Raw genomic sequence first — 6,000 nt, 5'->3', positions numbered from 1 at the left:
GTTAAACATTATCATGTCGTAGTTTCTATGATAATAAATCAAATGCACTGTAATTCAATAAATAATAGAGCGGCAAATAACATTCGTGTTCTTTCTGAGATCGCAAACGAAAGAGCCAAAATGGCGGACGATTATATTAAGTATTTATCGAGCCTTAGGAAATGCATAACGACTTCATCAGTGAATCACAAGATGCACACATTTAAATGTAGCCGACCTGCAATGTGATTGGCTGCCGGAAATTAGAGCGACGGGACTATAGAACAGTCTACATAAAGATTTTTTTTTTTTTTGGTCCAACAGAATATATCTGTTATGGTAACAATTAATATTAGAGGAAAAATATCTGTCAGGTCCTGGATCGTTGGAGACTTTTAAAGTTTAATTATCTTCTTCACTTATGATAGTACAATTTAATGTAAGTCTGTAATAAAATTTTTCATACAATAGTGTATTTCATTAATGTTCACTTCTACTCAGTCCATCATTAAATTTGTATCTAAAATGGCCCCTAGAGTATTCACACAGGGTGATACTTCAGAACAATAGTTGTTTCAATGGTTTGTGAAGCTGCAGGATGCGAATGGACAGGAGGGATGCAGAGCATTGTCCCCCTCTGGAGAATCTGATGTCCCCTGCTGAAAGGCATTAATTTGTGTCTGCCAGGGTCAAAATTCATCCCCTTCAGGTGTATAATTTATAGTTTCTGTATGTTATATGTTATTAATGCAGTACATAACTTTTCTCAATGTAGATTTCAAAAAGGCATATGACTCGGTTAAGAGAGAAGTTTTATATGATATTCTTATAGAATTTGGTATTCCCAAAAAATTAGTTCGATTAATTAAAATGTGTCTGAGTGAAACATACAGCAGATTCCGTATAGGCCAGTTTCTATCTGATGATTTTCCAATTCACTGTGGGCTAAAGCAAAGAGATGCACCATCACCTTTACTTTTTAACTTCGCTCTAGAATATGCCATTAGGAAAGTTCAGGATAACACAGAAGGTTTGGAATTGAACGGGTTACATCAGCTTCTTGTCTATGCGGACAACGTGAATGTGTTAGGAGAAATTCCACAAACGATTAAGGAAAACACGGAAATTTTACTTGAAGCAAGTAAAGCGATAGGTTTGGAAGTAAATCCCGAGAAGACAAATTATATGATTATGTCTCGTGACCAGAATATTGTACGAAATGGAAATATAAAAATTGGAAATGTATCCTTTGAAGAGGTGGAAAAATTCAAATATCTTGGAGCAACAGTAACAAATATAAATGACACTTGGGAAGAAATTAAATGCAGAATAAATATGGGAAATGCGTGTTATTATTCGGTTGGGAAGCTTTTGTCATCTAGTCTTCTGTCAAAAAGTCTGAAAGTTAGAATTTATAAAACAGTTATATTACCGGTTGTTCTGTATGGTTGTGAAACTTGGAGAAACAGAGGTTAAGGGTGTTTGAGAATAAGGTGCTTAGGAAAATATATGGGGCTAAGAGGGATGAAGTGACAGGATAATGGAGAAAGTTAACGTAGAACTGCACGCATTGTATTCTTCACTTGATATAATCAGGAATATTAAATCCAGACATTTGAGATGGGCAGAGCATATAGCACATATGGGCGAATCCAGAAATGCATATCTTACTTATAGTGTTAGTTGGGAGGCTGGAGGGAAAAAGACCTTTGGGGAGGCCGAAACGTAGATGGAATGATAATATAAAAATGGATTTGAGGGAGGTGGGATTTGATGATAGAGACTGGATTTAATCTTGCTCACTATAGGGACCGATGGTGGGCTTATGTGAGGACGGCCATGAACCTCCGGGTTCCTTAAAAGCCAGTAAGTAAGTTGAGAAAATATTACGAGTCGGCCAACACTGCTAATTTTAACAGTATTTTTTTTTTGTTGGCAATTAACATTTTAATGGCCCTACCTGGAGAAAATATTCAATTTGCACCCCATGGAAATGTATTTGTATTTAGTTTAGTGAGTAGTTCTTAATATTCCAGATGTTATTATAAGAAGGGATATCTCGAGTATTATTAATAGTTGAAATGTGTTCATTATAGGCTAATTATCTAGTACAGGCATCTAAATCTTAATGTTTAGGATTTATATTTTCAGGAATTCAATATTGTAAATGATATCAGAAAGTTTTCCAATCAATGTCGGTACCACTATATCCAAATTAAACTTTCTTCCTATAGATTACTCTATTTAAATAATCCGACAATTAGAAAAAAAATTGAATATACCGCCATTCAATAATCGACTCCGAGCGACCGTCGTACTATTCTGGTAAATCCTCAACGCTATACAAGTGTTCGTTGAACGACGGTTGGAGAAAACACGATTTCAGAACTATGTCAGATTATGACGTCATTGTAGGCACAGTGTTTTTGTTGACTGAATATGTTAAGTGGGTTGCATTTCCAATGTGGGAATGTTGTGAATTATGCGGAGAGCGTCCAGTTAATTTGGTAAATATGAATAGTTACTTTTAAAACATTCTCTGTAGTTTGTATAAAATGCACAGATACCTAATGTGAGTTTGTAAATTATTGTAATACTTCTATGTGTTGGTGCTAAGGGTTGGCCTGTCGGTCGGTCGGTCATTTCTTGGAGTGCTTGCGGCTATAGCTGCAATGCTAATATATTGTTCATTATTACTGCCGAACAAATTAATGCATTTATAACCGTAACATGCCCATAATTTGAATCTAGGCAACAGCATACTTCCTTAATTGCATTATAAGGATCTAATTTTCTGTTTCATATTAGTTGGTCTATTAGATAGGCCATTGATGTTTCCATGTGGGCTATAAATGACATATGCCAATGAAGATAACGCCCCCCCCCCCAGTGTTATTGAAATGAAGTGCCAAATAATTTAATTACGCGGTCGAATTAAAGTGTTGTGATATTATACAACGTGTATGTTTTTAATGCTAAATTTGCTGACGTACATGTCTTATTTTAATGACGTATTGCCTCTGAATGGAAAGGTTAGACATTTAATAGGTAGGCTATAGTGGAGTACAAAAATTATTGAGGATTAGGATTATGTCCACCTCTGAAGTGATTGCTTTTTCGCTAGTACTTGACTCCAGAAAGAACCTATCGGTACTTACTGCAAAAGACACGAGTTGAATTTGGAGTATATAACACGTAAAGGTAATTTACTGCAAAATTGAGAAATTATATCGCTTTTCAAGTGATATGTCATGCTTCAAATAGTCTATTGCACGACTTGCAATTAGATTTCACATAATTATTCTTTTCGAGAGTGAGAATGGAAATAAATGTTGGTACTTGTCATTTCAAATAACACCTTATAACTTAGAGGTTATTTATAAGCGCATAAACTCGTGTTTACACATATCGTACTTGACCAGCATTTCTCAAGCTGTATAGTACTGTATTTTTATAGTTTCTTTAGGCGTACATAGCTTTGTGAATTTGTTGATCGAACCGTTGGATAGCTAGCTATAAAATGTTCTGTATCTGTGATTGATGTTAACCTAATACGTGTGTTCTGTATCGTGACACAGTCGTGAAAGGTTACAATTCTTAGGGTTATTATCCTACGCGTAAAAATTACTCTTTGTTCTTAGTAACTTTGTTAGAACCTCTAGGAAATGGTAAGATGTTAAGACTATAAACTACAATTGTAGATTTCCTCTTTTATTAAAACACGTTTGTGAGTTTTGCTTGTTATGAGAACCCACCCCAATTGCTTTTGATTATTTTTATACAGAAGGTCACACTTTGTGACGATTTGTCAGTTTGCGTTATTATTGCCAGAATTTGGTGACTATGATTAAGATCATATTTTCGCAATTAAGCTATAGATATCATTTTAAATCAAATTTATAGGCTTGTTGTTTTGTCTTTATGTAATTTGGAATTGAATGTAAATAATTCAGCTTTTATTAACTTAAAAATTACCTTATGATTTCAAGTTTTAATACTTAGTAGTGGCAATCAGAGTTGTTTTGTTTACTATTTAATTTACCCAATTACATCTGATTGAGGTTTTGGCTGATATGTACATCTATTATCAGCAGTACATCTCACTTGACGATATGTCAGAGGAAGAACAATACTGTATGTATGCATCTGAAGTCTGACTAGTGTAATATGTAACTAGCCGGCAATGTATGCAAAGGAGTGGGAAAGAAACTGGCCACTCTGCCCCATTATTTCCTGGCCTAGTTGCCTCATAAGTGGTCCTTGTTGGTATCACCTGTGAGGTTCAGACCTGTCTTCGGACAGTTGACTAAACAACAACAATAATAAGAAAAGAAAGTGAGTACCAATAAACAGTTCCTTTTTCTAATCATAGTGTTCTGCCCAAGGACAGGTCTTTCACTGCAAACTCAGCTTTCTCCAATCTTTTCTATTTTCTGCCTTTCTCTTTGTCTCTTCCATTGTACTATGTGGAATGTAAATATGTACCTACATAAAATAAGTAACAAGACGAAAATCTTATTTCTGTTTTAGGAATGCAAAGTTCTTTGTGTGAATAGGCTATAACATCTTTCATAGAAAAGAAACTCAAGTTTAATACAGAATTAAAGTTTATTGACAGTGTAGCCAGCATTGATTTTGCATGTAAATAATTTATCACTGATTAACTTTACAACTTTTTTACTATGTTAGTAACATAGTAAAGAAGTTGTAAAATTAATCAGTGATTATAAAAGTGTTAAAAGTATGTGTAGAACAATGAACAATAATTTATGTTTTAAAAATGATCAGTGTAATGCACTATTTCATTTCATGCACATTGCATTTTTTAAAAATAAGTGGGTAATACCTATTTTGTAAGAATTTGGTATACTAGAATTTATTGTTATAGCCTAATGAAAATATTTCAGATTGACACCTTAAATTGAGGTTCTGGCTGATATATACATATAGGCCTATTATCAGGCAGTACATCTCACTTGACAATTTGTGTCGGATGAAGGACAATTATTGTTTGTATACATCTGAAGTCTGATCAGTGTAATAAGTTATTAGTCAGCGATGTATGCAATGGAGGGGGAAGGAATTGGCTACTCTATCCCATTATCTCCTAGCTTTGTTGCCTCATGAGTGATGCCTTATTGGTGTCACTTATGGGGTTTAAACCTGTCTTCCGACAGTTGACTAAACAACAACAGTCAATCACAGTCATACAAATCACAGAAACCTGCAGAAAAGTATATTCTATTATCCATGTGCTAAAAAGGATAAATGTTCATCTTCCCTCTTGCTTAAAAAAGTCCCTTGTGCAGACACTTGTATTTCCCTATTTTGACTATGCTGACATTTTACTGACTGACCTTTCCAGCGACAACAAAACGAAACTTCAACGTGCTCATAATTTGTGTGTACGTTTTGTAAGCAATGTTCGTAAATATGATCACATTACCCCATCCCTGGAAGGAATAGGTTGGCTTAAACTAGATAAAAAAAGAAATTTACATTCACTTCTCTTTCTCTTCGAAATCTTGAACTCTTCTATTCCTTCTATTCCTTCGCATCACTTACCTTTCTTCCCACCACAATCTGAACACACTCTCTCGCCATGAAACAATACTAACAATACCATCCCATCGCACCTCCTCATACTCAGCCTCTTTCACAATAGCCCTGCCAAGACTCTGGAATTCGCTACTTGCTAGCATCAGGGACTGTCGAAATAAAATTCAATTCAAACGCAAACTTACTAGGCACTTGGTCAGTAATTGAGACTCATTCAGACATGATTTCTTGTAAATAGTTCTCTTAATCTATCACAAAATATTTCAATATCCGGTAATTTCATCACTATAGAATTTTGTTATTGTAGGTTTAATTTGTAATTCAGTAAATACAAAAATATTCTTTGTTCTTAACTTCTATGATAAAATGTCTAGCTTGCATTAATCAGGTAATCTTGTCGTACTTTAATTTTTATTGTAATTGTAAATTTAATATTAATTGTAATTTTATTGTTCATGTTAT

General features: G+C 34.3%; 1 protein-coding gene across 1 annotated transcript in view; it reads left to right on the top strand.

The window, feature by feature from the left end:
- Positions 1-2,385: 2,385 nt before the first annotated feature.
- Positions 2,386-6,000, top strand: part of smg (sterile alpha motif domain containing protein 4 smaug) — a 200,910-nt gene continuing 197,295 nt past the window's right edge. Inside the window, exon 1 of the mRNA XM_069834060.1 lies at positions 2,386-2,486. The gene's annotated coding sequence lies outside the window, so the exon portion shown is untranslated. The remainder of the gene's footprint in view (positions 2,487-6,000) is intronic.

This window comes from Periplaneta americana, chromosome 8, assembly GCF_040183065.1.
Source record: "Periplaneta americana isolate PAMFEO1 chromosome 8, P.americana_PAMFEO1_priV1, whole genome shotgun sequence".
Classification (NCBI taxonomy): Eukaryota; Metazoa; Arthropoda; class Insecta; order Blattodea; family Blattidae; genus Periplaneta; species Periplaneta americana.
This window is presented reverse-complemented; position numbering and strand designations above follow the sequence as displayed.